The sequence below is a fragment of the Diplotaxodon limnothrissa genome, linkage group LG20 (genome assembly GCF_057381915.1).
Source record: "Diplotaxodon limnothrissa isolate DT_005_m linkage group LG20, D_limnothrissa_male_GT1.1, whole genome shotgun sequence".
In the NCBI taxonomy this organism is placed as follows: Eukaryota; Metazoa; Chordata; class Actinopteri; order Cichliformes; family Cichlidae; genus Diplotaxodon; species Diplotaxodon limnothrissa.
The window spans coordinates 31,186,184-31,196,304 of record NC_140615.1 but is presented as its reverse complement, the minus strand read 5'-3'; positions in this window follow the sequence as shown (position 1 = coordinate 31,196,304).

Genomic DNA, 10,121 nt, shown 5'->3' with positions numbered 1-10,121 from the left:
ATTTCTGGATGTGTATACTAAATGTTTTTCTGTGTGTGTGTGTGTGTGTGTATACACATTTTTACAAATTAAATAGAGTAAAAATAAAATAAAATATATAAAAATATACAGAGTTGAGACATGTGCAAAACAGTGGCATTACTGTACAGTGTGTAGTGCATAATGTTGAAGTTCCAGTAGTGAAGCTGAGGTGTCTATGACGTGTTTTAACTTCCCGTTCAGTGTTCTCGTTTCTAAACACTACTTTACCCAGAGTTTGTACAAGGCTTCATTCTCACCCCCGAACAGTTAATAAGGTGATAACGAGCAAAAGAAGTTGATAGAAAAGTTAACATCATTTTATCCGTTAGTAAAAATCAGTGTGTTTGGACTCGCTGGCTGATATTTTAGGGAATCGAGCTCATTCGTTCCCTTGCAGAGAGCTCAGTGTGGTATCATTCATCAGTTCGAGCAGCCAGTTTGGTTCTAAAGAACATGCAGCTGACTGAATGAGGCGTTTCATGATATTTAACCCACCGACAGCATAAAACAGAGTCGTTAGCTGATGAGCAGACTCTGGATTTTCTGTTGTTTGAGACTCGGTCATAGCAGCGTTTCATGTTAAAGTAAAACATGTTAGACTGGACTGACCTTGACCTTTGAGAGGTCAAACTGAAGGAAGCCTTTGTGTTTTACCTTCATTTTTCTGTTTATGAACAAAGACACGAGTCTGCAGAACATATCGTCGATCAGGCCTCTGTTCCCTAGATTTAGACACATTTCACACCCCTTCAGTGAGTCTTGATCATTTCAGCTGTGTTCTGAAATGAGAAACTGAACCCTTGAACACATCAGGGAACTGTTCACAGAGGTCCCAGAGACCTCTATAGGGCCAGAAGTCTTTTACAGACGCAGGGGTCGCCCCCTGGTGGCCTGTAAATGGAGTACAGTTTTTTTGTTTTGTTGCTTCACTTTTCCAACCTGGCAGCTGTGTCAATGTTCTGATGTCTGTGGTCCTTTTTGGCAGTGACGTCATTCCCGAGTTTGTGCATTCCAGCAGGAAAGTCAGAAAAGCAAAGTAAGATGGGATTTATTTTAGCTGCAGCACGTTCATTGATAGAATGTGGTAAGTGCTTAGCATGTGGCTTATATCATGAGTCACAAATACAGGTGAGTGACAGAGCAGATTATGTTTATGTTCTCTGTCACCATCTTGGATTGTTGAGGCTGCCTGCTCTGACTTTCCAAGAAGGAAATACTAGTTGAGGGGGAGTTCCAGATGAAAATTACTACTGGGAGCTCAGGAATTCCGACTTCCGACTCAATCTGGAATGCACCGTAAGCCAAGGGCCAACAAGACAACAGCAGATATTTTGACGTCGCCCCCTGGTGACAGGACAAGGTTACAGCACCATTGTACAACCACACCGCTGCCTTCAGTGACCTTGCTTTTTAGGTGTAACCACTTTTCTGTATCTCTGTTGACACTTAATCGCAAAAAAAAATGTTGTTTGAAGTCAAAATACAAAGAAATTGTGAGCAGTAATCGGCAAAAATAGTCTGATAATTATGGGGCGCCGTTTGTAAACTGAAACATGCTGAAATTAACGGCAACATTTTTCCACATTTAGCTCAAAACCTTACAAAAACATGTTTTTTCGAGTAATTTTTTACAACATTTAGTAAAATATTTGTAACTTTTCATCAAATGTTAAATATTAAATCTAAATGTTAAATATTAAATCTAAATATTATATTTAAATCTAAATGTTAAATGTTAAACCTAAATGTTTAGGCTAATATGCAAATTTATTGTACGAATCAACGGAAATACCAAAATAAAAGCTTCCCGAAAACCTCCGGTGCAAAATTGTGTCTGTTCTCACCCCTCATTTCTCCCCGCCATGTGCTGCTTCACTTCTTGCCTACGAGCATGTCCAGCGATTTTGCTGGACATGCTTGAGGATTTTGTTTAAGTGTGGTAATGAGATGATGATTCTTTTTTCTGTATAGCTGAACAGGCTCTTGAGATCCTACATGTGCTGCCATCACTGTTCCCATCCACCTCTGCTCCTCCAAAGAGGGCACGGGATGCGAGTGAGGCTCTGGTGCATGTCCTTGAGGTGAGTTGTGTAAAATGTAGTAGTTGTTTTTTGTTTTTGTTCTTTTTGGGACAACAGTATTAAAAAATGCTTCTGATGAGTGCCAAAGTATTTTATATTCACATATTATATGTTCTAAGCCTTCAAAAGGCACCTAAAACACATTTTTGGAATGAGGGTTCTCACAGGTTAGATCTCTGTGACCAGTAAATACAAACATGGATGCATTACGTGGTAGCACATTTTTATCACCTCAATGATACCTAATTAAATGTAGCCTTGGTTTTCTGTTTTTCAGGAAGGCTAGACAGATGTGAACAGTAATTCCATCGAGAATAATTAAAAGTAGCAATTTCAGATGTGTTTTCTCAGAACCTCAACTTTTGTTGTAATTTAGCTTTAGTTATGTGTTTGAAACAAAAGTGCATCATCCTTACAAAAGTATGTCTGTGTTATGTGTTAAAGGACCAAGAAGACCCTAATACCTATCTGATGAAACGTCCTCTCTCCTGCCCAGTCCTGATTGTGAGTCCATCCAACTGCATCCTAGCGGTAGGAGATGTGCCAATAACCACATTTCCAAAAGACTTGGTTACCGAGGGTGCTTTATACCTTATGGCCTACTATTACACCCTTCACCTTACATACCCAAAGTGTGTAGCCACTCTGCTTTCCGTCATACAGACGGAGGTTCTCTTGGACAAAATCCATGAGAGAGATCTCACATCATCTTACAAGAAGAGCATGGCTGAGTGGACTGCTTTTATTGGCCAGTAAAGCCAATATGGTCAGATGGACTATAGGAAAGGACTTCCTCTCTCCTTCCACGGCTACTACAGTCCATGTTGGTTGTGATTGATTTTTGTTTGTAATTTGGCCAGGTTAGCCCAGTGTTATAATTAAGGGTGCACGATAATATTGGCTAACATGCCGACATTTTGTGTTTGGTTTGTGCAGTGCAGAGACAGCCTCGCTTTTAGTTAATTTTAAGATTTTTTTTTTTTTTAATCTTGAGTTTAGACAGAAGACTATTCAGAAAATAGGCTCTACTGTGAAAGAGTAAATTGACTAAGCTGAGACTGACTAGTTTGGTATAAAAGTAAGAATTGCTTTATTGGGTATTGGCTAGTACAACTGTAAAATATTGGATACATCCTTACTCAAACCTATAGACTGTTACCAGACAGAACCGCAGCTGAAATAACAAGGGAGAGTGAAAACTTCCCTTTATTCTTATGGTGTTTACCTAGCAAGAGTTGAAAAGTCCGACATGCGGCTTATTGTGATCTGGTCACCCTGTGTGCATGTCTGGTATGGCTGCTCAGCAGCCATACATTACAGGGAATGAAAAAATCTTTTCAATTTGTTATTGTTGCAATTGCATTCTCTTAATAAAACCCAGTATCTACAGTGCAGGCTCTCCTACTGAAAGTTTTTGAGATACATACATAAAATGTCCAGTTCACCAGCAGTTTAATGCTCTAAAGATTTATTTCAGTCCTTCATGTTCGAGACTCAGATGTTGACACATGGCAGTACTGCACTTTAAAGATTTTACGTGGACTCTGCTGACTCCATTGCTAATTTCAGAACATTTTCAAGTGGCAGGAAGTCACGAGGAAAGGTGTACTCAGTCAGGTTGGAAAGTCCGGACATCACACAGCAGCTCAAGTCTGTGCGGAAAATATCCATGTCGCACGCCTCATACCACTCATTGGTTAAAGCGGTGTAGTACTCGACGTCCGAAGTGGTGGTGAAGCCGTTGAAACCCCCGACGACAAAGAGGCGATCATCAATTACCTCAATGCCAAAGTTGCTGCGGGGGGTCAGCATAGAGAACACGAGGTTCCACGTGTTGGTATGCGGGTTGTAAGCCTCAGCGGTGCGCAGATAGTTGTTTCCATCGAAGCCACCAACCTAAAAGTAAATACGTGGCTCAAATGATTGAATGTAAGTGTAACCAGCTTCACCGTACCCCTGTAAGAAAATGCACCTGCTATATGTCTTTAGCTGCTTTTGCACAGATACTCCAGAAAGTGACGGAAGAATTAAGTTGCAATATTGTCCAAAGTTGCCCTTAATATGTAGCAGATACAAGGAAATTGTTTACCTTAGGTGTGATCTGACTACTGGAAATACTCTGATTGGTTTAGGGTTTTACCTGGATAAAGCGAACAGCTACCTGACATATTCTCATGCTGTTATATGGAGTTTACACATAAAAGTTGTTTAAAAAAGGCCCATTAACGTCCCAGTATTTGCATTTTCACAGGCCCGCATTTGTTGGGAATGTCTAGAAAAGATCAGGGTGCAGTGGTGTGTGAAAATGACTTCTGAATTAAAAGGAGAAAGTAAAATAAAGTAGAAGCCAGCTGTTGTGGAAGTCTGTATGAGACCTTTTTTCACTCAAGCCTCAACTACAGCTATTAAAGTGCTGTTGTCTATTACACCACGCTATTATCAACAAAGATGAATAGCCCTCGACAAAAAGTATTTGTGTTTTCAGTATAAATGTCTTCACAGCTCTTTTGCCTTTAGTCCAAAAAGGAACATTGAGTTCCAGTCCTTTCTTCCTATAACAGATTAAAGTAGCCCTGACAGGCTATAAGTGCCTATAAGCCTGATCAAAGACCCTGAGGTCAGCACCAGGGTAAGGTCACTGCATTCTGCTGATGATAACTTTTCCTTTTTTTGAATAGAGACTTAGTCTGAATAGAAAATAAATACTAAACGGTAGCTAGCTAAATAAAGAAGTGTGTCTCAGAAGGTGAGACTAAAATCTTTGCTTTTTACCAAAGGGTGCAGCTGCAAAACAACTAAATAAGTGGTTTTAAGGCAAATAGCAAGATAAATTTACAGCTAAAAGGCCTACCGTCCCCAGAGGATGAGTTCTAATCACTTGGCTTATTCCCTCATTTTTCTAAAGGTATTGCAGGATAAGTTTGAAATTGTCTCTAACATATGTCCTCTATGGAACGATGAGGATGACAATGTTGGTTTTGAATAAGTATTTCTGTTGTACTGAGTGAAATGTGAAATCATCAAAGACACAACATTTTGGGAATGAGGCACATGAAAAAAAAAAGAGAGGCAGAAACATCACTAATCAGTTAAATTAATACATAGAATGAGTAAGAATGCCTTCTCTGAACCTGTGGTCAGGATAGGAATCTGATCATTGATAAATACAAAACAACATGTGTTTTGGAGTTTGCACGTGTTTTGAATTTTGTACGTGTTTTGGATTTTGCACGTGTTTTGGATTTTGTATGTGTTTTGGAGTTTACATGTGTTTTGAATTTTGTACGTGTTTTGGATTTTGCACGTGTTTTGGATTTTGTATGTGTTTTGGAGTTTACATGTGTTTTGAATTTTGTACGTGTTTTGGATTTTGCATGTGTTTTGGAGTTTGCACGTGTTTTGAATTTTGTACGTGTTTTGGATTTTGCACGTGTTTTGGATTTTGTACGTGTTTTGGATTTTGCATGTGTTTTGGATTTTGTACGTGTTTTGAATTTTGTACGTGTTTTGAATTTTGTACGTGTTTTGGATTTTGCACGTGTTTTGGATTTTGTACGTGTTTTGGATTTTGTATGTGTTTTGGAGCTTGTACGTGTCTTGGATTTTGCATGTGTTTTGGAGTTTGCATGTGTTTTGGATTTTGTATGTGTTGAGGAGTTTGTGCGTGCTATTTGGAATTTGTAAGTGTTTTGGAGTTTATACATGCTTTGTCTCTAGGGGCCACCGTACGACAGTATTGAGTGACCTCAAAGTGATAGTGCAGTAATGCGCCGAAAAGGATGCCAGTTGCCGTTAAGCACCGAAGAAGAAGGGGGGAAAAACACTCGAGTTGGTATGAAGGAGCAAAAATGTCGCGATTAAGAAATATTTTTTCTTATTCTAAATTGAAAGAAAACATGTCCAAAAGAACTCAAAGACAGAGAAAACTTTCCGGAAGCTATATAGAAGGGTAAAATGGCCTGGGTGTAGGACCAAGTTCGTCTAGAGCCTCTAAACAAGAGTGATTCACTTTTTTTAAATAAAAAAATGGCAACTTTGCTAAAGCTAAGTTTCGTCTTTGTGTTAATTATTTTTTTAATTATATTATAATTTAAAATTATTGTTTTTGATTGTCAAAAAGACTTCTGAATTATCAGTTGGTTTCTTTTTACTCAGTTCAACAAACTTCACTATTATTCATTAAAGTTCTGCATTCTACATTTATAAAATAACTTTTATCCTCAAAGTATGCAAGGTTTTATTGTTATTAATTATTATTTTGGGGGCGGGCGGGGGCTGAAAAACGCAACACTTTTGTACAAACACAAACACTGCAAGAAATCTACAGTGAGGGGAAAAAGTTTGACTGGAAGAACCTAACGCTAGAGTTGTAGAAATATCTTGGACTTCTACTAGACATGGCTGTCATACGGCTACAGATATTTTGCTATGTATAACGTTAGTGTTTCTGAAAATCCTAAAAAAAATCTATTTATTAACAAAATAAACTAAAAATAGACTTTATTATATTTTATAGTTTTAAAATTGGATAACAACTGACTTGAACATAATATGAAAAAATGTGTTTTCACCATGGGAACACTGGGAACATTGATTGCTTTAATAAAGTTATCTATATTTTTATTTTCGTACTTTCCATTTGTATTTAGATGGGGCGATGCATGGCAGATTCTCTGATGTTTCTCTGTTTCTACCTGTACTGATGCTAGCACGACTAAAACTAGCCAAGCAGCATTAAATATGTGAAGCAAGGCAGAAGGATATACTCATAAAATGAACAGAATCATGAGAATATAACACCACAACACTGCAAATGTAACAAAAATATGTCAGTATCAACTGGTATGTTATTTAAAATCTATATGAACACTCAACAGCTTATGCTCTGCGGCTGTTGAGTGACCCCTCATCTGGGACTCTCCTCAGCTCTTTCTGGAATAGTGGTGCTGCAGCCCCTCTTTTAGTCTTCCTTGGTCTCTTGTGTTCTGAGGGCCTCTGGATGTCTGGAGTTTTGATCTCCTCCATACCTGCTTCATGCCCTGGTGGACGGGGCTGTGGCCCCCCCACACCCTCTAACAGATCATTACATGGAACCTTTTAAATACAAGTGCGCTCATGCTCACAGGTGTACACACGGGTGCTCATACACACAAACTACACCCTTTTTGGCTCCTACCTTAAAGCACACTGTGCGCTGTCGATCTTACGTGCTGCACAGTAATGTTTAACATTTAGTATTTACTGTTATATTCCCATAGATCATCGTGATGTTGTTTATTCTATTGCTCTAGTCTTCTTCTGCTTCTTTTCTTTTTTCTTTCTCAACAGGTGATCCAGGAAAAGAAAAAGAGAAAAAAAAGGACACAAAGACAAAGGTGATGAAGCAGATTTTCATTGTCTTTTCTCTCTATCTCTTTTCTCCTTTTTCTTTCCCTCTCCTTCTGTTAACTTTCTTCTGAACTTTTCTTTTTGTTTTTCTTTCCCGTCCACGAGTCTGGCCTGATTACAATAACTTAGAATAAAAATAAGCAATAAAGATCAAATAAACTATGACAATCAAGTGGACCAGTATAGCAAAAGGCCCACTTGGGAAAGTAAATCTGTTGGGCATTTTTCTTGGCCTTCAGACAATAATTCTGATTGCTACAGTGCCAGACAGGACACACACACACACACACACACACACACACAAAAAGACTATGACATTAGAGGTTTTGTGCTTTGAAGTGATTGGTTACATGTCAATGGAACAGCCTTTGAGCTTTAAGTTATCTCATGTGATGCCATCACAAGCTTTTCTTTTGATGTGTGTTGATTGGAAGTATTGCAAAATAGTTGATTATATAATTATATAATTATAAAATAATAATTGTCCAGAAATAGGCTTTTAAAGGCTTTTATTTTTTTTTAGTATATGCTGAATTAACAGTATAAGAGCCTCTCTACCAGAGTATCACTAAAATATAAAGCAAAATAAAACGTTTAAAGGAAAACATGAGGTTTAATAAATGCTTAGGGTTTCCCCCCCCCAATTGAATGCTTTCTTTTAATGACATCGTTAACATTTCTCAACAAAAACACATGAAAGTATCACTGATAATTCAACAATAAAATCGCTTCATGTTGTGGCCATCACACAGTGTTTTCCAAAGTGATTCACGAGCTGAAAGTGCGCAGATTTAACGTATATAATCCTTTGTTAGGTTTATTATTTTCATTTCACACGTAAAACACATTTATAGATTCATCCACCACTCCACCACTGTTAGTTTTGGATGCGCTCGGCTCCAACCAATCAGACCAATTTATGCAGACGGCGCACTAATCCCGTAACTGCACACTACCCATAATCCTCAAACGCCGTTGCTATGGAAATGAAGATAACAACAGCTTGGTGCTACCCGTTATTCCTTTATTTACTCTAAAATAATAACCAGCGATAATACTGCCAACATAACAATCAAAGAAAGGATTTGTTGCCCGGACACTGAACTGTGTGCTGTTGGACTCAGGCCGTATTATTTACCCAGGGAATTCTCTCACGTCATCTTGGTGGCTGTCTATGTTCCCCCCTCTGCTAACCCCACAGCTGCATGTGACACTATCCACTCTGCCATAGCTCGGCTACAGACTCAGCACCCGAGTGCCTTTATTGTGATCTCGGGTGACTTCAACCATGTATCACTGGACAATACACTACCAACATTCAAACAATATGTGGACTGTCCCACCAGGGGAGAGAAAACTTTAGACTTACTGTATGCTAACGTCAAGGATGCATACAGCTCCTCCTCCCTCCCCCCACTTGGTAGGTCAGATCATAACCTGATTCACCTCACCCCCCGCTATGTGCCAATTGTGAGGAGGGAACCTGTGACCACCAGGACTGTTAGGAGGTGGTCAGAGGAGGCAATAGCGGAACTACAGGGCTGTTTCGAGGTGACCGACTGGGAAACACTCTGTGAGCCTCACGCTGAGGACATCAATGGGCTTACTGAGTGTATCACAGACTACATAACTTTCTGCACCGACTCCATTGTTCCAGCTCAGACTGTTCATTGTTACCCAAATAACAAGCCGTGGGTGACTAAGGACATCAAAGCCCTCCTCAACAACAAGAAGAGGGCTTTCAGAGGGGGCAACAAAGAGGAGGTCAGGAAGGTCCAGGTGTTACTAAAGGACAAGATCAGAGAGGCTAAGGACAATTACAGGAGGAAGCTGGAGTGGAAACTCCAGCAGAACAGCATGAGAGAGGTGTGGAGGGGCATGAAGACCATCACTGGATTCAGGCCAACCAACAGCAGGGGAGCTGAGGGAGGTGAGAATAGAGCCGACGAGTTGAATCTGTTTTTCAATAGATTCGACACCACAGTGTCTGCTCCCACCCCCACAACCTCACCTGCAGTCAGCCTGGAATCCAGAGCCACACCACTGTGCCAGCCTCTCTCTTCACATGTTGCCTCCTGTGAGATTCCTGACCAGTGTTGGTCAAGTTACTTGAAAAAAGTAATCAGTAACTAATTACTGATTACTCCCCCCAAAAAGTAATCCCGTTACTTTACTGATTACTTATTTTCAAAAGTAATTAATTACTTAGTTACTTAGTTACTTAGTTACTTTTTAAAAACACGATTTACAACCTGAAGAGGTGATAAAGTGATAGATCTTTCAGCCCAATTCTACTTTTTCTACATAATCCATCATACAAAATGTAATCAAATGGAAAAGTCTCTTTTTTTAACTTGTTTTATCAGTTTTAATCTTTTAACTTTATGCATCAAGCAAAACAATGCAACATTCTCTGACTTGAATAAATTAGTTTAACATTTAAACCTATTTTCTACACATTCCAGCACATAAAATAAAATATTTTTTGTGTTTTCACTCACTCTTTCAAACAGATGCAAGTAAAACACAGCAGAAAATAAATAAAGTCAAAGACTCAGCGGTCCTTTTGCTCTATTTTCACCTGTAAAGCAGGAGCAGGGTAGGCGGAGGGTTACCCTGGTGTAGGTGTGC